The following is a 24,472-nucleotide window of genomic DNA, read 5'->3' as shown; positions in this document are numbered from 1 at the left end:
CTTTCCTTCTTTTTTTGCTTTTAAACACTCTTCTATTTTTATTGAAAAATCAACATGATAAAATTAAAGAGCCTTTGAAAAGAGGTTTCATTGCTCTATTACCTTAACACAATCACTTTGTGTTCCATGCTTTGCTTATATTCATAGAGAGATATTTTCCCTATAGTTGCAGTTCAGTGTAACTCGAACATTTATCATTTATGTATTTAGCAAATGTTGATTAAGTACCTGTCCTGTGATAGGGCATGTTGGAGGTGCAGGGGGAAACTGCTGTGAATAAAATAAAATCCCTACATGTATGGTGATTATATTCCATGGAGGGAGGGCGGGGAGGCTAGACATTTGACACAATAACCAACAGATCAGTAATGTCAGATGGCAGTAAATGCTATGAAGCCAACTAAAGCCCGGGAAGAGGATAGAGAGTACGGAGTGGGTATATAAACTGGAGTGGCTAAAGAAAGGAAGACTCCTCTGAGGAGGTGATATTTGATCAGAGACCTAAGTAATGTGAGGGGGTCACCTCTGTGGCTATAGGGTGAGTCCATGCCTGGCAGAGGAGACAGGAAGTGTATGTGCTTGAGAAAGGAACTTGCTTGGCATGCTCAATGCGGAGCAGAAGAGCCAGTAAGTCTGAAACATAGAGAGCAAGAAGGAGAATGGTTGGAGGTCACCAGGAATCACACTGTGAGTGCACTGTTGGTGGCAGGTATATGTTGGGTGACAGGAATATGGACGTGAATAAAACAGCCTTTAACTGCCAGAAGTTGGTTTTCAAACAGCCCACATATGTATAAGCAGGGAATTTCAATAAAATGTATTAGGTGCCATTACGAGGAAAAGAACAAAGCATACTGAGCAGCATAACTAACTGTGCCGGGGAGGCAAGGATGCTGAAATGGCGTTTGGAGGGTGAGAGGAATTTTCTAGGAAAAGAAGGGAAGAAAAGGCATTCTAGATGTAGAGGGTATCACACACCAAAGCCAACGAGTTGTGAAACGTCTTGGCATATTTTAGGTTTTGGAAAATGTTTAATGAGATTTATGGGGCACCTTCCTAGCTCAGTTGAAAGACTGTGCGACTCTTGATCTTTGGATTGTGAGTTTGAGCCCCACATTGGGTGTAGCGATTACTTAAAAATAAATTATTTAAAAAAATGTTTACTGAGGGACGCCTGGGTGGCTCAGTTGGTTAAGCATCTGCTTTTGGCTTAGGTTATGATCCCAGGGTCCTGGGATTGAGTTCCACATAGGTCTCCTTGCTCCGTGGAGAACCTGCTTCTCCCTTTGCCTGCCACTCCCCTTGCTTGTGCTCTCTCTGAAAAAAAAAATAATAATAATAATACATCTTAAAAAAATGTTTAGTGAGATTTTTAAAAACCTATTTTGGAGAGTCATGGGAAGTGAAGCTAGAAAACAGAACAAAATTACGAAGTTCCCAAGTTAAAAAAAAAATTTCAAACATTACAATAAAGTATTTCAGACTGCTTTTCCTTTTTTTTTTTTTTTTTTGCATTAAAAAAATTTTTTTTAAGAACATATAATGTACTTTTATCCCCAGGGGTACAGTCTGTGAATCGCCAGGTTTACACACTTCACATGCTTTTCCTTTTTAATTTGAGATATTTTATTCTATAAAAGTTTAAAATTTTATTCACTGCATTAAGTTCATTGTTTTTCTCTATGATTTTTTGCCACTCTTTAAAAGCAGGGGAAATTGTTAACCATCAATTAGTAACATCAAAGGGAGAGGAGTTATCCATTTCCTCAGTTGAAGCAAATAAAGAGCATTTCCCAAGCTACTTTGATTTTCAGTTTTTGGGAAACAAATCAAGATCTCAAAGTTATATGTATGTTAATACTTATTTTTAAAAAATAATGTGTTTCCTAGTTTCCTCAAAAACATTGACTTTCCATAAGTTCTAGAAATACATGTAGTAATATATCTTTAACTGCAGTTCCTTGGTCAAGTAATATTACTTTTCAAGAGATTTCACATATTTTGAATGACTGTTATTATTGTTTAAAATTTATTTACTTTATTATCTTCCACCCTGGCTGGAAACCTTTAGAAATGAATTCATATATGTGTGTATATATGTGTGTGTATGTGTGTGTGTGTGTGTGTGTGTGTGTGCGCATGTGTAGTATATAGTATTTTATATATATATATATATATAATAGCACATTGGGAAAGTTTATGTTCAGAATAAAGTTTACTTTCAGTATCTAGTGTATGTGTGTATATATATGTATATATACATATGCAAATGTATATATGCACACTAATCTAGTTATGTGTATGTGTGTGTGTGTATATATATATATACACACACACTAGACTAGATGCTGAACATAAACTTTCCCAATGTGCTATTTTATCCTCTGAACCTCAACAGATTTCATTTCAAACTGGTTTCATCGGTACTCTCTGTTTGGTTTAGTTCTTATTTCATAATAGATGTAACTGCAATCCTGCTAGACTTGGAGGGAGATAGGGAAAGGTGGACCCAAAAGAATGGCAGTGAGAACCTAAAGATTATAGGATATTGCCTATTAATGGTGGTGGAAGTGTGCTCTCTTGAGCTACAGAAGTAATGGAATGGTCTGATAGTTAAGATAAAGCACAAGTCAGATTTATTTGAGTTGTCCACAGTGAGCGATGATGAACTTGCTGTTCTCGACATTTTTGGACCCCAGGCACTCCATGGCTTCTACAATATTCATATCCTCTTTCACTTTGCCAAAGATCACGTGCTTGCCATCAACCACACAGTCTTGGCAGTACAGATAAAAAATTGGGAATCATTTATATTGGGTTTAGTATTTGCTATGGGCAAGATACCAGGACCTGTACACTTTGGGATGAAGTCCTCATCAATTAATTTTCCCCTGTAGGTGCACTTGCCACTAGTGCTATTATGGTGTGTGAAATTGCTACCTTGACACATAAATTCCCAAATAATTCTGTGAAATATGGAATCCTTATAACCAAGTCCCTGTGCTCAGAATGCCAAAGGTTTCTGCTGTCTTTGGAACCTTTTTTTGCAAATAGCTTGTAGGCAGTGCAGCCAAGAGGCTTGTCCTTGACTGCCATGTCCAAGGACAGGGTGGGTTGACCTTGGCTAGGTGGCAGCAGTGTTGGTGGCATCTGCAAAACCTCATGGGTACTCTTTTTGAAGATTGAAATGCTTCTAGAATTCCCAGAATAGCATTGTATGCTGTCTGTAAGAAATCAGAAACCATGAATTTTTTTTTATATGTTTGAATTGCTGTGTCAGCTATCCCTTGATGCTCTTCATTATAATAAGTACTATGGTGAACAAGTAATGTTTTGGGAACTGCAGGCTGTATAGAACTTGAGCTCAGGGACTGTGGGGTTCTCTAGAGGAGGAGGCAGCTCCCTAAGAGGCGCAATTGGGTCACTGGGAGTTTTCACAGGCGCCTTTTCGGCTCGATGAGAGGGCTTTCATTAGTATTAGCATCATCCTTCATTTTCAAACGTAACTCTGCAGTGAAAGTGTTTACCAATACAAGGTGAAGACTTTTAGAGCACACCACCATCGACAATTGGCCTCAAGTGTCTAAAAGCTTGATCATTATTAAGATTTATAGAAGATGCTAGGATTTGAATGGACTTCGTGTAACAAATCTCAAAAACCTCAGAATATTAATCTTTTACAAAATGGTATTTAGAAAAGAAGAACCTTTGATGTCTCCAGGACACTGAAACAAGTCAGATGACCTGAGCTGGGACGGAAACTAACATTTATCTGCATATGGGCCTTCTGCTAGTGGAACACATTAGTTCATTGACCTGCTACAATTGCTAGACAAAGTTAGCACCGTATTACACCAGTGTGCAAACTGAGGCTCAGAGAAGTTGGATGGCTTCTTTATCATTATTATCATTAATTGTATCATTAATTAGAATCCAGGACTTTCTGGCTCTAATGTGCATGGTGTCACCTATCAGTTCTGTTTAAATGCATCATTTGATCTTTCTGATCCTTAGTTCTGCTCTAGTTAATTTTCACAGCATAATGAACCACTCCAACACTTAATGGTTTAAAACAATAACAATTTCAATTCTCTCCTACTCCAGTAGGCTCCACTGGCTTTCTTATAGAGTAGTCTCAGGGCAGCATTCCAAGAAGGTGAAAATGGAAGTTGCAAGATGTCTTAAGAACTAGGCTCTAGAACTCTAGAACTCTCATGGTGTCACTTCCCTACATTCTGTTAGTCAAAACAAGGCATAAGACCGACCCAGGTTTAACAGATGGAAAATAGATTTTATCTCATGATTATCTCTTGATGGGAGGAGCTTTAAATATTCTACGACCATATTTAATCAGCCACTGTTCTTTTCTGTTTTTAATTTTTTAAGATGTTGTATTATGTTGCACTATTACCAAAGCACTTAAAAATGTTAGAAAGTCAGGTTTTAGATTCTTAAATGTGTCTTCTAATTTTGTCCTACTTTACCATTGTGAAGAAGATATTTGAAAGAAGAAAAATGAGTGTGAAAGCCTATAAATAGAGCCCTCTGTAAGCTAAGGTGTTATTAAGATTTATAGAAGATGCTAGGATTTACAGTTGAAAGGGGTTTTTTATAGATTAAAAATAAAGGAAAAAGAGATTTGAGACATAATCTGTAACTCATAGGGCATAGAAATTTTCCTCAAACCTCAGAAGCATAATTCGTTTTCTGAAATGTAATAAAATGTGATTTTTCAAAATTAAACGCTTTGTTGCTTGTGTGTGTAGAATCAGGCAATGAGCAAAAGTTGTGTGAAGTCAAAGTCTTGCCATCCTTTGGGTAGTTAATAGTATTAAACCGAGACACTCTCACACCAAGAAGTCTGTGGAATCATATCATGGACATGGAATCATCCTGACTAAAGCAGAAATGCCAGATAACTCAATCCTAATTCCTTCTTCTAAAATATAATTCCTTTTGGCATCTCAAAATATTGTTGCAGTGTGTTAAAATGAGTTCTAAAATGGGAAACCTAAGTGGCGCTACAAAACTGAGATCCTCCAGGGATTTCTTTTCTAAGGGAGGGCTGGGTGAGATTCTGGGACTTTATTTAGGAAGAAGTTCTTACAAATTAACAACCTTGGGAGATACAGGTTTCCGTTTATGGAACAAAGAAGTCATGAGAATAAAAGGTACAGCATACAGAATATAGTCAATGGTATAGTCATGCAATAGCGTTGCATGGTGACAGACGGTGTTAAAAACAGCGCACATGTGAGCATTGCATCCTGTATCCAGTTGTTGAATCACTATGCTGTGTACCTGGAGCTAATGTAAAATCATGCTTCAACCATAGCCAAATTTAAAAAAATGTATGGATGCGTCAAAAAATATTAACAACCTGGTCACCTTGACCCCACTTTCCATACTTGCATAGCCTGCTTGCCTGTGTGAGGCATTTGAGTTTGAAACAGTGACAGAATTATGGCTGAAAAGAGTCAAACACCCTGATGTTTGATAACTAAAGAATCTGGGGGTTTCCCCTCAGCACAGCGATGGTACATCAGTGACCACGAGTGGAGATTCTCCGGTATAGGGGTGCAAAGTGAAAAGATGAATGCAAGAGTTGCATTTATCTGCCTCCTGTTCAGGCTCTGAATAACCGTGATGAGCCAGACCATAAAACCGGGTTTTGGCAGTAAGACTTCAGCACAGATTGCACCTGCTGCTTTAAAAATGCTGCTTATCCATCATCCTCAGCATCATATCCATTCCAATCCAACACAGCCTGCAATTTTGACTGCTCTCTATATTCCTGTAAAATGACTTCAAAGAATGGAGAAAAACAATTATAACTCCAGATTGCCTGGAATTCTGAATTCAGAAATTTAGGCAAACTGAATAGTAGTCCAATTCTTTGATCGAATTTTGGGTTGGCCATAGTCTTGGTAAGAGGTGACACTTGATGTCTGTATTTTTTTTTAAAGTTTCTGAGTTGTGTTTGTCATGATTAAATTTTTCTCAGAGTACAGTTAATGATTTTCACACCAACTGGCAATTTTAAGATTGATTAGAAAGAAAAGTTAACAAATGGTGGCAGTTCAACTTCCTGAAACAAAGAAATGAAATAGATCAACATGAATAGTTTTGAAAATTATCCAGATTTGTTTTGAGTAATAATAGCTAATATTATTGAGTGCTTATTATGTGCAGTATTTTAAGAATTCCACACTAATTAAGTCATTATCCCTGTGAGACATCCCCACTTCATAGAAGAGAATATTGAGGCATAGAGAGGAAATAAAATTTGTCTATATTCACAGAGTAGAGGGATTTTTTTTTTCCCTGGCAGTTTTATCTCCATGTCTGGTCTTAGTCACTCTCTTCTACCACCTCTTGGGTTGTCTTTCTCAGACATACATCCAGTCCAAAGAATTTCCCAAAGGCCTGGGTTTTTAGACATTGTTACAAAGTGCAAGAGTCTAAACATTAATGGGCTTTTGGAATATTTTGTATGAAATGTAAATATTTATAGTGATAGTGTAATGACAGATATAAAAACAAAATCCATCAATACAAAGATTGGTGGAAATTGGGATTTTCCTTATAAAATAAAATCATGTGTCTCCACTCTAAACATCATTTTTTGGGTGCCTGGGTGTCTCAGTCAGTTAAATGACTGCCTTTGGCTCACGTCATGATCCTGGAATCCCAGGATCAAGTCCCTAATCGCACTGGGCTCCCTGCTCAGTGGGGAGTTTTTTTCTCCCTCTGGCCCTCCCCACTCTTGTGCTCTCTCTCTCTCAAATAAATAAAGAAATCTTTTTAAAAAAGCATTATTTTTCTCTTTTAAGATGGCTGAGTAGAGCCCATGTACATTCTCAAAATTATTTTTTCAATGCGGTCATGTACAAAGATAAAAATTAAGGTTAGAGTATTTTAATTTCTTCAGAATGGTATCTGGCCACAAGATTACCATCTACGTTGTCCTAGTATACACTTCATTTTATACAGTACCTCTTAGAGGGAAAAACTGCCCTCCTTCCTGACTGTGAGGACTGGAATTTAATAAATATTAAACTTAGTAAACACAAGGAAGAAATAGTGAGAAGAAGTAACTTAATATACAGGCAAAAACAATGGTACGAATCCTTGCTATTTGTAATTTGGCAATAGACCAAGAGCATGGACATCACCTGAGAGCTTGTAAGAAATGTAGGATCTGGGGTGTCTGGGTGGCTCAGTGGGTTAAAGCCTCTGCCTTCGGCTCAGGTCATGATCCCAGAGTCCTGGGATCGAGTCCCACATCGGGCTCTCTGCTCAACAGGGAGTCTGCCTCCCCCCTCCCCACCGCCCCGCGCCGCCTCTGTGTGCCTCTCTGCCTGCTTCTGATCTCTGTCAAATGAATTAAAAAAAAAAAAAAAAAAAAGAAATGCAGAATCTCAGGTGCCAGCCCAGACCCAGGGAATCTATGTTTACATCAACAGATGATTCAGATGCGCACTAAAATTTGAAAAGCCCTGGGCTAAAACTTTTGTATTCCATTAGTAATTAGTTGTATAAATACGAATAAATCACTTACTATTCTCTGTATTTTAATTTCCTCCATTCTTACCACTTATTATACACTGATTTTGAACAAGTTATTTCTGTAATCTTTGTTTAGTTGCCTGTAAAGTAGAGGTACTAATAATGCCTACCTTGTATTATTGTAAGAATTAAATGACGTAATAGTTGTAAGGTTTGTAGAATACTGTCTGCATGTATTATATAGTTAATAAATGATTGCTGTTGTTATTTTAGTTATTTCCCTAATGTACTATATTATAGATTATATGGCAAGTTGAATAATAAATTTCTTCCTAAATTTCCTATACAGATATATAAATGTGCTTTTCTCCACATTCTCCACTTCATGACATATTGCAAAACTGTTTTTCAAAGTGGTTGTACCAATATAGATATGCTTTTAAAAATTGAGAAATTGGGGCACCTGGGTGGCTCAGGTGGTTAAGAGTCTGACTTTTTATCTTGGCTCTGGTCTTGATTTCAGGGTCATGAGTTTAAGGTCCACATTAGGCTCCTTGCTGGGCATGGAACCAACTTAAAAAAAAAAAAGAAAAAGAACTGAAAAATTAAAAGCAGCAAAATTTTCCAAGAGTTAAAATGCCCAGTTGAAAAAACACTGGCATGGGGATTGGACAAGCTGTAATCTATTCGCAGTTCTTTTTTTTAAAAGATAGATGATTTATTTATTTATTTATTTATTTATTTATTTGACAGAGAGGACAAGCAGAGAGAACAGCAGAGGTAGAGGGAGAAGCAGGTTCCCCACGGAGCAGGGAGCCCGACCTGAGCCAAAGGCAGCTGCTTACCAAATTGAGGCACCCACATGCCCCTGGTCCCAATTCTTTTGACCTTTAACCTGTCATTTAATCTTTTTGGCTTTTATGGTAATTAGAATATTAAGTGCTTTAAAATACTTATAGTACTACTCTATGGATTTTGTAGAACTGGCAAAGCACAATAATTATGCATATGCTATTTTTAAAAAGATTTTATTTCTGTATTTGATTTTATTTCTGTATTTCTGTATTGAGAGAGAAGGAGAAAAGGAGCATGAGCAGGGAGAAGGGCTGAGGGAGAAGCAGGGAGTCCAAGGCTCCAGAGGCTCCAAGGCTCAGATCCTGGGGTCATGATCTGAGCCGAAGGCAGAAGCCTAACTGACTAAGCCACCCAGGTGTCACTGTACATATGCTAGATCTCTTTATTATTTTTTTATACTTTTAGCAATTTATTTGACAGAGAGAGGCACAGTGAGAAAGAGAGCACAACCAGGGGGAGTGGGAGAGGGAGAAGCAGGCCTCCTGCCAAGCAGGGAGCCTGATGCGGGGCTCAATCCCAAGACCCCGGGATCATGCCTGAGCCAAAGGCAGCTGCTTAACCGACTGAACCACCCAGGTGCCCCTGCATATGTCATCTTAATCTATAAGAATTTGTGATAGGAATTTGGGATGACTGCTGTTTTGTGGCATTGATGTTGGAAAATTTTAGAAGCTTCAGAATCTTCCAGGTTATTAAATTACTGTTTCAGCCACAAATATATGCTTTCTCTCTATTTAATCCCAAATTCATTATTTCTACAAGAAATAATTTGCTATTTGAAAGTCTGCTCATTATATAAATAGTATCGACACATTTATTAAAGCTTCGGATAAAAGTCTTCTGTCCTCTCTTCTATCACCTTATTGTCCAGTCGCTATGTGACCACACTGGCTGAATCATTGCAAGCTTGCCATAAATCTTCACTGGATGAAAGGCAGTGACTTCACCCTAATTGTTTGCCTTTTGAAAATTCATTGAAATTTGTTGCTTGCCTTTTTTAGTGATAGAGTTTGTAGCAAAATATCAACTCTATGATAACTAAGAAGTGTTTGGAATTCACTGTGATTCTTCTTTGATGAAAATCTGTCTCACATTCATAATTAATTCAGCCAGTGTTTGTGTTAGACCTCAGTGTACAATGAAACTCTCATAAATGAATAGAATTCTTGAACCTTCCATAGTTGGTTTTGTTTCTCTTTCTCAATTAGTGATGGTAAATTTTCCTGGTGAACATGTGGCCAGTGCACTAAATAAATCTTTGCTTGTTTTTAAAGATTTTATTTATTTATCTGAGGGAGAGAGAGAGCATGAGCAAGGGGGAGGGACAGAGGGAGAGAAAGAAGCAGAGTCCCCACTGAGTGGGGAGCCTAGTAAGGGGCTTGAATGCACGACCCAGAGATCATGACCTGAGCTAAAGGCAGACGCCCAACTGACTGAGCCACTCAGGTGTCCCACACTAAATAAATACTTAAATTGAATTGGATGTTGAAATGATTGCAAATTAAATAAAGTCATTTTTTTTCCTGCTTATTCTAATGTATCTGCAAGTCATATTCTATTGAAGTGCTCTGTAATTTAAAAAGAATAGTTTCTTAAAAACCAAGGGATGCTATTTTGCTTAATCATTAGATTCATAAATAAGTAAAAACTCTTATCAACTTATCTCTGAGGCAGAGACTTTAAGTCATTAGGAAAGAGATGGTCTTGAGGGAATCCCACTTACATAAAGTTTAAGCATTTGGACATTTAACTGAAAACCTTTGATTATATATTTAAAACAATTACCTCAGCACCAAGAGGCCCAGAAAGAACTTACTGTCATAGAAAGCAGTATATTGCTCTCATGAATATATATATAAAGTTAAAGCTACAGTGGGTCTCAGGTATCTTTTTTTTTTAAGCAGCTTTTTTGTTTTTTCAAGATTTTTAAAAATTTATTTACTTGAAAGAGAGATAGAGTACAAGTAGGTAGAGTGACAGGCAGAGGGAGAGGGAGAAGCAGGCTCTCCGCTGAGCCGGGAGCCCCATGGGGGCTCTATGCCAGGCTTGATGCGGGGCTGGATCCCAGGACCCCAGGATCATGACCTGCTTAACTGACTGAGCTGCCCAGGCACCCCTTTTTAGCAGCTTTTAAAGATATAATTGACGTAGTTGTTTAGTGTGCATATTTAGTGTAGTGTACAAGTGGATGTGTTGACATATATATAAACCGTAAAACCATCACCACAATCGAGATAATCAACATATTTAGTGATCTTTGGATCGATGGAGGTATTTCCTTGAAATCAGAACCAGATTCCATTTTTTTCTCCAGGAAAGATTTTTTACTACTGGGTAGAATTTAAACATTAAAATGAGACTTGTATATACACAAAATTTATTTGTGTGTAGTCCCAAAGCATTGTTTTCCAACTGTAGTTTGGATCTATTCATTTTAGAATCTAGGGTGTGGCTGGAGTGCAAACTGTAGCATGACTGGCCTCCAGTGGTGTCTTGGAAGAATAGCAAGGCCGCTCGATTCAAAGCAACAGGTGAGGTTTAGGGAAGAGCCGTTCCATGTTGGCTAAGATCATACACGTGCATTAATTGGCAGGGCTGGTGAAATGGAACGTCCACCACAGGAGGTGGGAACTGTCTTCCTCTAATCTTGGGATTCTCCCGTCTGGAAAAAGTGTTCTGATGCTAGCAGAAGCTTTCATGCGATTGTTGTTCAGAACCTTTTCCTAGAGCAAGATTTACGCTGATTTTCATTTTCTAAGAGAAGAGACTGACTTCTCCCTGGCTATCTTCTCTCTGCTCTGCGGATACTTCCTCAAAATAGATCTTTATTGTATTACCTGTTTTTTCTTTCGTGCCTTTTTTTTTTTATGGCTTTTAATTTTGGTTAAATACTCCAGAAACTCTGAAATTACACCTATATAAGTAAAAATTAAGGACCCACAGAACAATGGCATTGTTCATGTGAAGTGATTTTAATGGTGAATATAGGTAACTGGGAGGTTTGCCTGTGATTAGTAACAGGCATGGAGACAAGAAGTATTACAGATCTTAAAATACTATGTTTTGGCATGTCCTTTCTTGCTAATATTTCTCTCTTTTAGTCTGTCATCCACAGCAGTAGAAAGAGGAATCATAAATAAAATGAGGAAAACCAGGGGCCCCTGGGTGGCTCAGTGGGTTAGGCCTCTGCCTTCGGCTTGGGTCATGATCCCAGGGTCCTGGGATTGAGACCCACATAGGGCTCTCTGCTCAGCGGGGGGCCCACTTCCACCCACCCCACCGCCTGCCTCTCTGCCTACTTGTGATCTCTGTCTGTCAAATAAATAAATAAAATCTTAAAAAAAAAATGAGGGAAACCAGGGAAATAGTCTAGGTTAGAATAAGTGAAGCAGATATTGCATTTTTCTTTATAAGTGTAATAACAATTCTTCTGTAGAAAATCAAATCCTTCAGCATAGGAAAAAGAGAACTTCAGATACTTGGATTGGCCAGGACCAGTTATGAGTGAGGCATGAATATCTGCACCAACACTCAGTTTTTTCTCAGACTTTTCTGTTCACCCCCTCCAGGCCGCCGTCAGTACCTTTCTTCCTTCTGATTGCTAGCCACGGGCAGAACTCTGGAATCTTTATTTACATCTCACTGTCTATGTGTGTTCACATTTATGTTCTTTTATACTTTTGGTCCTTGAGGGTTTGTATTAGTTAACTGTAATTTAGACAATGGCAGATGGAGACCATGTCTGGACCATGTCCAGATTTTCTTAGGTCTCTTCACCTGTGGATACAAATGAAGTCAGTTTAATGGTCACATATTTTCTTTGATGACCCATAATAGCATTGCAGTCTCCTGAAAACCCTGCTCTTCTTGCCCCATTCACCACTCTTTTATTTCTTTTTGGAGGGAGTGGGGGCATTTCCAGCATGGGGGGGGGCATCTAACATGTGCTTATGAACCAGTCGTGTGAACCATCTCATCGGCTGCTGTAGAGTGTCTGAACACATCGTTCCTTTTCTTTCACTTCCCACTGCTCTATCTCCAGGCTCCACTGAGTCACCTGCACACTTCAGGTGCCAAGGATACGTGTTACATGATTGAAATTCATCCCCCATTGTATTATGTTGAAGGGTGATTGAAGTAATGTAGCTTGTGCCCCAGTGCCTTACAAAATCCATCCCAATTCTTCATAAAGTTCAAATATGCAGAAGATTTGGGAGCTGACAAGGAGTTAAATATCTGTGACAGCAGCCAGCTCTTCCTGTTTTATGTTCCCGCATGAATCTCCTGTGATTTGCTTCTTCTTCCATTTGGACGAGTTCTTTACCAAAAGGCTCCCTGGTCTCTTTATCAATTAGAATTAATTGATTAAATAATAGATTTGCCATTAGAACCAGTGAAGATCCACAGTAAGAGTGACTTAAATAACTTAGGAGTTCATTTCTCTCTCATAAAATAAATTGAGACACGAATAATCTGGGGCTGGTAAGGTACACACTCTACTGGGTCAGAAATCCAGGATTCTCTCCTCTCTTCTGCTCTATCATCCTCACCATGAGGCTTCTACCTCATAGCCTGAACCGATGGTTCAAGATCTCACCATCATGTCCAGCAAAGTGGAGAGAGGTAGGGAGGGGTAGTCATGCTTTGTCTTTAAGGACACTTCCAAAAGTTCCAAGCAAGTCCTTCTAAAAAAATCCTACTGGACATCACATAGTTACATGACCACACTTGGCTTCTGATGAGGCTGGAAAATGTGCAGTGTTTACTATGGCAAGCATGTGCCTGACTCTTATTGTGATGATTTTATCAAAGCAAGAAGGGAGAACAGCTATTAAGGAAAAACAAGTGGACTTAAGCCACGGTACCATGCAAACAGGCCTCTGGAACACCCAGCCTACCAGTCCACCTTGGGCTAAACCGGTATTAATCACCTCTAAGGCCGTCATGGGCCATTTTATTTAGCCCTCCGTATGGCAAAATATTATCACTCCTTTCATTTCTTTTCTGGCTAAGATTTTCTGTTATTTACAAAATTATCCACTGTGCTTTTCCTTTTCCTTTTTATCTCATTGGATTAGCGTAAAGTGAGACACTCTTTCTCTCTGTGTTGTGCTAGAATTATTTATATGATGTGATTGATTTCTTGACTGTGATCTTCGTACCAAATTGTGTCAAATGGCATGCTTTGCTGACGAGTATTCAGTCCCTTGATAACAAAACCGGATAAAGACACGACAAGAATGGGAAACCATAGACCAGTATCTGTCATGAAAATAGATGTAAAATTTCTCAATAAAATACTGGCCAAGAGGGGCGCCTGAGTGGCTCAGTCAGTTAAGCATCTGTCTTCAGCTCAGGTCATGATTCCTGGGTCCTGGGATCAAGCCCCGCATCAGGCTCCCAGCTCAGCAGGAAGCCTGCTTCTCCCTCTCCCACTCCCCCTGCTTGTGTTCCCTCACCTGCTGTGTCTCTCTGTCAAATAAATAAATAAAATCTTAAAAAACAACAACCTGCGTGGCTCAGTGGGTTAAAGCCTCTACCTTCGGCTCAGGTCATGGTCTCAGGGTCCTTGGATCAAGCCCCGCATCGGGCTTTCTGCTCAGCAGGGAGCCTGCTTCTTCCTCTCTCTCTGCCTGCCTCTCTGCCTGCTTATGATCTCTGTCTGTCAAATAAATAAATAAAATATTTAAAACAAACAAACAAACAAACAAAACAAAACAAAACAAAAAAAACAACAACAAAGTTTACATGTAAAGGCAAAAGATCCATAAAAACCAACACAATACTAAAGAAGAATAAGAGTCAAAGGACTGAGATGACCCAACCTGAAGACTTATTTTTTTTTTTTAAGATTTTATTTATTTATTTGACAGACAGAGATCACAAGTAGGCAGAGAGAGAGGGAGGAGGAAGTTTAGCAGGGAGCCTGATGTGGGTCTTGATCCCAGGACCCTGGGATTATGACCTGAGCTGAAGGCAGAGGCTCTAACCCACTGAGCCACCCAGGTGCCCTAACCTGAAGACTTATTAAGGAGCTGCAGAAATGAAGACAGTATGGTATTAGTGAGCAAATAGACACAGTGGAGTGGAAATAGACACAGTGAGTGGAACAGAATACAGAGCTCAGAAACAGACTGTTTCAAATATAGTCAATTGATCTTTGACAAAGGAGCAAAGGTAATTCAAGAGAAAAGGTAGTCTTTAATGGTGCTGAAATAATTGGATATCTGCATTCAAAAAATGAATCTAGATGCAAATGTTACACTTTTCATAAAAATTAACTCAAAATGGATCAAGACTTAATTGTAAAACTCCAAACCATCAACCTTCTATAAGATAACATATGGAAAAAAATCTAGGTTACCTTAGGCTTTTAGATATAACACCAAGAGCATGATCTATAAAAGCAAAAGTTAATAAGTAGGGTTTCATTAAAATTTGAATCTTCTGTTCTGTAAGAGACACTATTACAAGAATAAAAAGACACGCTGCGGACTGGGAAAAAAATCTTTACAGAACACATACCTGGAAAAAAGGACTTGTATAAAAAATATGTAAAGAACTCTTCAAAGTAATTCAACCATAAGAAAACAAACAACTCAAATGAAAAATGGACAAAGGAATGGAACAGACACTTTACTAAAGACGACAGTACAGGGATGTCTGGGCGGCTCAGTCAGTTAAATGTCTGCCTTCTGCTAGGGTCATAATCCCAGGGTTTTGGGATCAAGTCCTGCATCAGGCTCCTTGCTCAGCAGGGAGCCTGCCTCTCCCTCTGCCTGCCCCTTCCCTTGCTTATGCTCTCTCTGACAAACACATAAATAAAATCTTGAAAAAAAGATAAAAGTATTTTCAAAAAGACAATACAGACGGCAAATAAAGCATATTAAGATATGCTGGACATTACTATATGTTTAGAGAATTACAAAAAAAACCAATGAGACATTAATGTACACCTATTAGAATTTTTAAATTCCAAAAAACTGATAATATCATATGCTGGTAAGGATGTGGAGTAACAGGGACCCTCATTTATTACTGTGGGAATACACACAGCAGTTCTTTGGGAAGTCAGTTTGACAGTTTCTTAGCAAAGCTGAACATAGTTTACCATGCAATCCAGCAGTTATGCGCCTAGGTGTTTAGCCAAATGAGATGAAAACTTCTGTCTACAAAAGACACTGCACTTGCATGTTTATAGCAGCTTTAGTCATAATTATGCAAAACCTGAAACAATCAAGATGTCCCTTAATATGTGATCAGATAAATAAACTGTTGCAGCTATACAGTGGAACACTTCAGTGATCAAAAGAAATGAACTATCAAGTCGCAACAAGACATGGAGGGATCTTACGTGCATATTGCTAAGTGAAAGGACTAAGTCTGAAAGGGCTCCATATTATTTGATTCCAACTGCATGGTATTCTGGAAAAGACGACACTATAGAAGTAATAGAAAGATCAGTGTTTGCTGGGGTTTCTGTGCTGAGATGGAGTAGTAATGACTCGATGATGCATGGGGATTTTGAAGGTGGTGAAACTATTTTGTACCATCCTTTAATGTTGGCTATATGACTGACATCCCAAGTTATTTTGCCCTTAAGTCTTAAGTTTTCTCCTCTTTGGACCAAAAGAAAAGGATGTCGCAGAGAGAGGGAAGGCAGAAAGAATGAAACAGGACAGAAGAAAAAATTAATACAGCATACATGCAACATATAATTACTTTGTTCTGTTCTTCACAGAATTACTTTTCCTCCCTGTTATATTTACCTAAGTTAATTGCTTTCATTTACTTAGAAAATCCAACTGTAAAATATCTGTTTAATATCTGAAACATCTGAAATTCAGTAGGGACACCAGGGGAACTTTTCATTAAGCTTATGTAAATATATCCTTGTTTTGTCTACTCCTTATGAGATTAAATCACAAGTAGAGCTTTTTTTTTTTTTTTTTTTTTTTTGTATTGCTGTAATCCATAACACAAAATGCAATTGATCTTAGTGTGGAACACAGATACGATGATAGCATTTATACCAAGTCGACTTGAAACTTTTCATCTTCTTTCACTTATTTCATTTCTTTATAACATATAAGAAAAGCCATTTATATTCATAACAGAAAAGACTTGCCATTAAATGCTAAGAAATAAAGGCATAAGTGGCTAGGAATGGGCTGAGTTTGATAGCCTTCATGGTCCAAAAACATCAACTGTTTCAAAAAATAGTGTTATCTACGACTAAAGTGTTCTTTGAAGTGGAAAATGTCTGTTTTTGAAATAAAGGAAAATATTAGTGATGTTTTAACAACTTTTGAAAGTAGTCAGAAGTTGCTCTAGTATACATCATCATGAATCTATTTTAAGTGACTAAAATATCCTGTTTAGCACCAAGCAAAATCCCGTTAAAATAGGTGCTTAGTACTTTCGAAGCACATAGGCTCTCTGGAAATGCATTACTGAATATTATTTGTGCCTTTAATGATTCATCAACATTTAGGAGGAGAAGCTTTTATTGTGAGTGTTTAAGTCAGCTATACAAAGTTGATAGAGTATGTACATTAGACATATCCATCAGTCACTTTTCAGGAAATGGAATATGTATGCAAATCTGGACATTTATTTAAATATTAAAACAAGAGGAAGATAAGCCTAGTTTTGTAATAAAAGACTAATATTTGAATTTTAGCAAGTTAAAAAAATTAGTTATTATTTTTGTCCCCTTCTTTCTTCATGCCTGTCATTCTTTCCCTCAGAAGATACACAAACTGCTTACCCAGGCAGTAATTTTTAAAATATCAACAATCTCAGAAATCTGGGGTTCTGTGGTATTTGATAGTGTTAGAACAGGCTGATGTGTGAATCTCCTTTATCCACATTATCATTCTCTGGCCTGTTTCTCTTTTCTTATTTTTCTTTTTAAATTTTATTTATTTATTTGAGAGAGAGAGAGATCACAAGTAGGCAGAGAGGCAGGCAGAGAGAGAGGGGGAAGCAGACTCCCTGCCCTGCAGAGAGCCAGATGTGGGGCTCGATCCCAAGACCCTGAGATCATGACCTGGGCTGAAGGCAGAGGCTTAACCCACTGAACCACCCAGGTGCCCCCTGTTTCTCTTTTCAGTAATAAGCTGGGAGTAGAACCTCTACCTAATGTTTCTGTTCTCTGAGTGAAATATCAGAATCCTTTTTTTTTTTCAAAAGTTAGATGCTGTCTGTATATGGGTGTGTGTGTGTGTGTGTGTGATTTTGATGGAGACATGGTGGGAATTCTGGACTAGGAAAAGGGGGAAAAAAAGAAAAGGAGGTTTTTGCCCTTTTAAAAATTTTGAAAAACTTTATTATCACAAAGAACTTTACAAATCTAGACAGCTGCCTTGAAAAAGAAAATAATTGTGAAAAACATAAGAAAAAACTGAAAGAGAAGGTAGGGTCATTAAAAAAAAAGGCAAGTGAAGTGAGTCTGTGAATTCAAATTAGTAAAATAAGGTATAATTTGGTAAAAGTGTAGTATTGTTACTGGACAGAGAACCAGTTCTGAACTCACGTTGGGCTAGTCAACACATGAAAATCAATACTCAAGAAGACAAGCGATGGCAGGAAAGGAAAGGCTGCTTTATTGGGGAAGCTGGAAGCCTGGGAGATGTTAGCTTCATGTCTCAAAGACCATCTTCCCCACCCAGGTGTGGAAAAAGGGAGGGAGGGTGCCTATGTTCAGGAGAAGCAGGTACCCGGGCTGGTCTTTTGTTGGCATGACCCTGAACAGACAAGCTGTCATCTGGGGCAGCCGTTTTCAAATGTAATCAGGCCTTTTCTGCTGGAAAAGTCTGGTTCTTCACTCTTCAAGGCCAGTGGTCCACAAATCTCAAGGAAAGATGTTTAGTTCTGCTGCAGGCAGCTTGGGTCTGTAAGGCCATTAAGCCCAGCAAGCAAAGAGTACCAAGACTGGAGCAAGTTAACCCTTAAGACCAGTTGGAGTGCTGTTACAGAATCCTGGGACCCCTCCTGGCCATGGCTAATTAAGGACAATGAACAGCAGAAATAGGAAATAGCTAGACTTCAAATAGTCAGTGGTGGTTGGGTGTTTGTAGAAAATAGCCCCAGGAAGTAGGTGATAATCCAAACAGATTGAGAAGGTCTAATGGACATGACTGCAGTACCCCAGCAGGCAGGTAAAGAGTGGAAACAGAAATTCAGAAGGGGAGGTTTGGAGATTCATTAGAATGATGGGCAGTTGGTAACAGGCAAATCTTGTCCGTAGGTAGCGCTTCTGAAGTCCTACGCATTTTACGCATTTTACCGACCTAGTTTGGGATTACATTTTGACACCAAAGCATAAACATAGTTATCTAAAATGAGATGCAAAAGTGAATTGATCCTACAGTCTGGCAAATTGGAAAGGAATTCCTTAATCCCTTTTTGCCTCAAGATAGGATTAGCAGAATTTGGAAGTGTATGAGTGTGGGGAAATTGAAGAGACTGTGCACCAGGCAAAAACCTTAGGAATGATTAGGAAGCTGCAGAGATGGAGACTAGGCATGTAAAGAGAGGGTTAAAAATAAAGTGGTTTTTTTTTTTTAAAGATTTTATTTATTTATTTGACAGAGAGAGATCACAAGTAGGCAGAGAGGCAGGCAGAGAGATAGAGGAGGAAGCAGGCTCCCTGCTGAGCAGAGAGCCCGATGCGGGACTCGATTCCAGGACCCTGAGATCCTGACCCGAGCCGAAGGCAGCGGCCCAACCCACTGAGCCACCCAGGTGCCCCCAAAATAAAGTTTTAAATAATACGGAGGAAGACAGGATTTTTTTTTTAATTTTATTTTTAAATTTTTTAATAAACACATAATGTATTTTTATTCCCAGGAGGAAGACAGGATTTTCAAAAGATTACCTATGTGAGGTAAAATTAATCGGAAATTGATCCAAATAGTCTTGAGACTATTTCAAGACTCATTCATTTTAAAACTTACTGTTGAGGTTTGCAAACACCATTATCAGTGATTTTCCGGTTGGGTTTGATATAAGCATGAGGGTTCATTTGTAAAACAATATTTGTAAAGATAGTCATAGTCTAGGACCTGACATGCTTCAGAAATTTAATATCCAAATTAAGAGCTGAATATTCTGGAGTGATTCTGCCATTATGTTGAAAAATTTTCTTACTCTAAACAAAAAGTCTGATCTGTATTACTCTGATGTCTATAAGACTAGAACTGACTTAATGCATATTAGTGTACAGTTGGAGACTGCATCAATGAATAATTTTTAAAATTATAAATATAGCAATCTAGCCTAGAATGAGGTTAAGAGAAATACCAGTTAGGGATGTGACAACTGAGAACTCAGAAATTCCTTGCTTGTGCTCAGATTTTATTTGCTTTGTTTTAATTTCTATTTTATTAAAGATAAAAACCCTACACAATATTTGGATTTATAATCTGCATTTGATTCTTCAAGTTTAATATTACATTATATGGCTTGGCAGAAAGGATATTTCCTGTCTCTTTTGTAAAACAGAAAAATATCTATTAAGCAAAACAAACTATATATATATAGATATAGATATAGATATATAAAGGCAAGCATTAGCGTAGTCCTCTAAATCTCATGAAGCAGAATTCCTCAAATAGTACTTTCCTGTACAAGATTTAATCTTTTTATCCAGCAGAGGGCTATCAAACTCCATTAATTTCTATTTACACACAAAACAACATATAGTTTATTTCACTCTTCTGTTTTCTTTCTTTTTTTTAAGCAGTAAATTCTTTTCTCAAAATGGAGATTGTTGACGCGCCTGGGTGGCACAGTCCGTTCAGTGTGGGCCTCTTGGTTTTGGCTCAGGTCAGGATCTCGGGGTCATGCGAATATTCTCGGGAAATGGAGTTCTGTGTAGGCCTTTGTGCTCAGTGCAGAGTCTGCTTAGGATTCTCTCTCTTCCTTTCCCTCTCCTCCTCGTGCCCCGTTCTTTTTCTCTCTCCCTCTCTCTCTCTCTCAAATAGACAAATAAATCTTAAAAAAAAAAAAAAGGAAATTATCAATATGTAAGGGAGATTTGCCTGGAGCTAATTGCATAAGGGGCGGGAGCTGTCTCTGCAGAAATCCCAGCGAGGTGTGGAGGGTAATGGAAACTCCCAGCTCTGATCTATCCAAAACAACATTCTTTCAAATTCAAAGTCAGCTCTTCTTGGGTAGAGTTGTAAGTATTTTTCTCTCTGTAAAAATCCAAATGCTGACACGGCAGGGAAAATACACAGCAGAATGATGTCCCAAGTATGGAAGTTCCTCATACTGGGATTTCTTTAGTTGTAATTACAACTGTGAGGTTGTAGTCTTGCTTGCTTTTGTTTTGTTTCAGGAAAGATAGCACTTTATCTCTGATCTTATGAGTGAAAAAACCATTTATTTTAACAAATTTTCTTCACAGTATTTCATTGGTATGCCATATTGATGGACTGGTTGACTATGTAGTTCTTTATTTATTATGGTAATGGGGCCAGTTTTGCCTTCTACCAATACTGAATTTTGGGGATTAATTATAAGATTGAAAAAGCATTCTATCTCCTGACCATTGCCACTTTGCCTTAGTAATAAATCCATTTTGTTAGTAATAAATCCGTTTGGAACTATGCCTACTTATTGGTCTAACAGTAATTATTCCTTGTTTTGTTTTTCCATTCAAAACAAAGCTTTTGCATGGTGTCCCTTTATTGTGTTGAGGCCTGGTTCGGAACTGGTGCTGAATTCATTGAAGTAAAATGAGTATAAAGAGCTGTGTTATCATAGGGTTAACAAATACTTTCTCAGGCACATTTTTTTATAAGATTTTTCTATTTATTTGAGGTAAGAAGGACAGAGGGAGAGCATCTTCCTGAAGACTCCCCACTGAGCGTGGAGCTTTCAGGCACATATTTTGTCTTTGTCTCTTCAGGCTGCTATAACCAAGTCCTGTGTAACTTCTAAACAACAGAACTTTCTCTCTCACAATTCTGGAGGCTGGAAGTCCAAGATTGGGGTCAGGTGAGATTAGGACCTCTTCCAGTTGGCAGAGTTCTTGTCCCCTAACTGGGTGGCAAGGAGGTAAGGAGCTCTGTGAGCTCTTTTATGAAGGTGTTAATATCACTCACGGCCTAATCACTTCCTAAAGGACCTCCCTACTAATATCAGCACATTTTGCATTAGGATTTCAAAGTATGAATTTTGTGGGAGGGACACAAACATTCAGACCAAAACCCATGTTCACTGATTTTTAGACTCGTACTAAAAAAAGATGGTTAACTAGAATATAAAGTGATGAATACTGCTTCAGAATATCTACCTTTAGCCCCTAACAGGAAGTCATTGAAGTCTCAGCTCGTGCCTTAGTGTACTAATTCTGAATATGTAAAACATTAAATCAAAACCTTCAGTGAACAACACTTAGTTGGTTTTAGTATTTAATATTAGTAATGTGCTTATAGGAAATAAAAAAGGTAGGCTTTAAAAAAGAGATAGTTAAAATAAAGAATCATGAACAATGATACATACATCCTTTAAATGTTTTATTTTAACTTGAAGCATGTAGATTGGAATTCTTTTACCAGTGATTTAATGTAGGATGATTACCTTTTGTTTAAGAGTTTTCTACCATGTGGGGTTTCGCTTTGTCTTTTTTGAGTAAATGGTATGTACTGGTAGGTATTATCTGTACTTTCTAGTTTGCTCTCTTTTAATGGGAGTCAGAATTGAAAGACACTTGCAAACCAATCTGATTGTGGAATTTCTAGAGGTTCCCAAAGCCTCCCCCCAATCGTTTACATTTGTATGGCCATATTCCTAATTCAGCAGTGGTATTTGTCAGGGATTCATCTTTATCAAGTCCTTGCAAAGCATTCATATTAATTTTCTTAAAACAAGAGCTTTGCTGCACCCATATTTTATTAGATAGTAGGGAGACCTATTTAAATTATGTTATTGTAATACAAATAGACTGGGATAAAAAGGTTGGTAGTAAACATATGTGGCTCTTGGTAAATATAAAATTTTGTGGAGGGAGAAGTATGCACACATAGTATAGAATAGCTAGTAAGCTCTAAGCTTTTTTTTTTTTTTTTCTCAGAAAGCTTCTTTCTTGCTTGCTTTCTTCATTTCTTTCTTTCTTTCTTCCTCCCTTTCTTTCTTTCTTTCTTTCCTTCCTTCCTTCTTTCTTTTATCTTCTTCTTTCAACTTTTCATTTAAATTCATTTAAATTCTATTCTAACTAATTCTAGTTAGTTAACATATAGTGTACTTTGGTTTCAGGAGTTGAATTTTAGTGATTCATTACTATATGAATCATTACTATATCACCCAGTGCCCATCACAAGTGCCCTCCTTAATGCCCATCACACATTTAGCCCAGCGCTCTACCCACCTCACCTCCAGCAACCTTCTGTTTGTTCTCTTAACTATAGAGTCCCTTATGGTTTGCCTTCCCCTCTGTTTTCATCTAATTTTACATTTCCTTCCCTTCCTCTGTGTTTATCTGTTTGTTTCTTAAATGCCACCTGTGAATGAAAGCACATGGTATTTGTCTTTCTCTGACTGGCTCATTTTACTTAGTGTAATATACCCTAGCTCCATCCACATTATTGCAAATGGCAAGATTTCATTCTTTTTTTTTAATGGCTGAGTAATATTCCTCTGTATGTGTGTGTTTATGTGTGTGGTGTATACCACATCTTTATCCAGTCATCTGTTGATGAACATTTGGGCTCTTTCTGTATTTGGCTCTTGTTGATAATGCTGTAAACTACAAACTTTTAATATGCAGTGGGCATCACTCAGTGTTTATAGAGGGAATGGAGACATTGTTAAGTAAAGGTTAAGAACTTCTGTGTCTTTCCAGAAATGGGGAAAGAAAAGGTTAATTTGCTTTCTGTGAAGACACTGAGAGCTAAGTGTATCACAGGACTTGAAACAGTAAAAACTAAAGATGTTTTTATCTTAATAAATTAATTAGGTTAAATATTGGCTGAAGTTTCTACGTAAACCATCAAATTTGTTTTCATGTAAAATTTTCAACATGTGAAATATAATCTATTGTATTTTTTCATGCATCCAATTCATCAGATTTTGGTGACTTTTTTGTATTCTCAAATGTTTAAGGATGCAATTTTCTCTTAAGATTTATTCATTATCAGGCGCCTGGGTGGCTCAGTGGGTTAAGCCACTGCCTTCGGCTCAGGTCATGATCTCAGGGTCCTGGGATCGAGTCCCGCATCGGGCTCTCTGCTCAGCAGAGAGCCTGCTTCCTCCTCTCTCTCTCTCTCTGCCTGCCTCTCTGCCTACTTGTGATCTCTCTCTGTCAAATAAATAAATAAAATCTTAAAAAAAAAAGATTTATTTATTATCAAAACTTTCTATTAAAAAATATAGCTTCTTGGGGCACCTGGGTGGCTCAGTGGGTTAAGCCTCTGCCTTCGGCTCAGGTAATGGTCCCAGGGTCCTGGGATCGAGCCCCATGTTGGGCTCTCTGCTCAGCAGGGAGCCTGCTTCCCCCTCTCTCTCTGCCTGCCTCTCTTGCCTACTTGTGATCTCTGTCAAATAAATAAATAAAAATCTTTTAAAAAAATAAATTACCTTTATAGCTAATCTCTTTTTTGTCAGTGGCTTGTCCGTACATAGTTCTATTATTTGAAATCTTTATGGGTCTGTTTCTCTGTTTTGTTGTTTCTGCTGTATGCTAGGTTGTTTTGAATTTTTGCTGGTCACTGTACTTGGAAAATTATTTATGAAAATAATCTGAGGCCAAGGATGAAGGTCACTCCTTCACAGAAGATATATATTTACTGTAGTCTCTTGGTTAAAAATAATTTGGAGATCACCCTAAACTAAGTTTAAGGCTTGAGTTTTGTTATAACTCCAGGCAATGAAACCCAGATTGTAAACATGCTAGAGCACTGGTTATTTATTATTCTACCTGTAGCCCAAGAGTTTAGATTTTTGAGGTATCAGGTGATTAGAGGGAGGCTCCCCCTATTAGACCTCACACCTTATATAGACACTGGCCTTTGATTTCTGCCCCCTTGCTTAGGATGTTTTCAAAATGAAAGTTCACATTTTCTAGGAAAATACACTCAGGGAAAAAAAAGCAATTTCT

General features: G+C 38.0%; 1 protein-coding gene and 1 pseudogene across 11 annotated transcripts in view; one reads left to right on the top strand and one right to left on the bottom strand.

Moving 5' to 3' along the window:
• Nucleotides 1–24,472, top strand: part of ANK2 (ankyrin 2) — a 655,140-nt gene that overhangs the window by 368,533 nt on the left and 262,135 nt on the right. The gene's annotated exons all lie outside the window — the stretch shown is intronic.
• Nucleotides 2,637–3,150, bottom strand: LOC122889647 (annotated as a pseudogene).

Source organism: Neovison vison, chromosome 11 (assembly GCF_020171115.1).
Source record: "Neovison vison isolate M4711 chromosome 11, ASM_NN_V1, whole genome shotgun sequence".
Classification (NCBI taxonomy): domain Eukaryota; kingdom Metazoa; phylum Chordata; class Mammalia; order Carnivora; family Mustelidae; genus Neogale; species Neogale vison.
The sequence above is the reverse complement of the archived record's forward strand: the minus strand, read 5'-3'. Positions and strand labels throughout refer to the sequence as shown.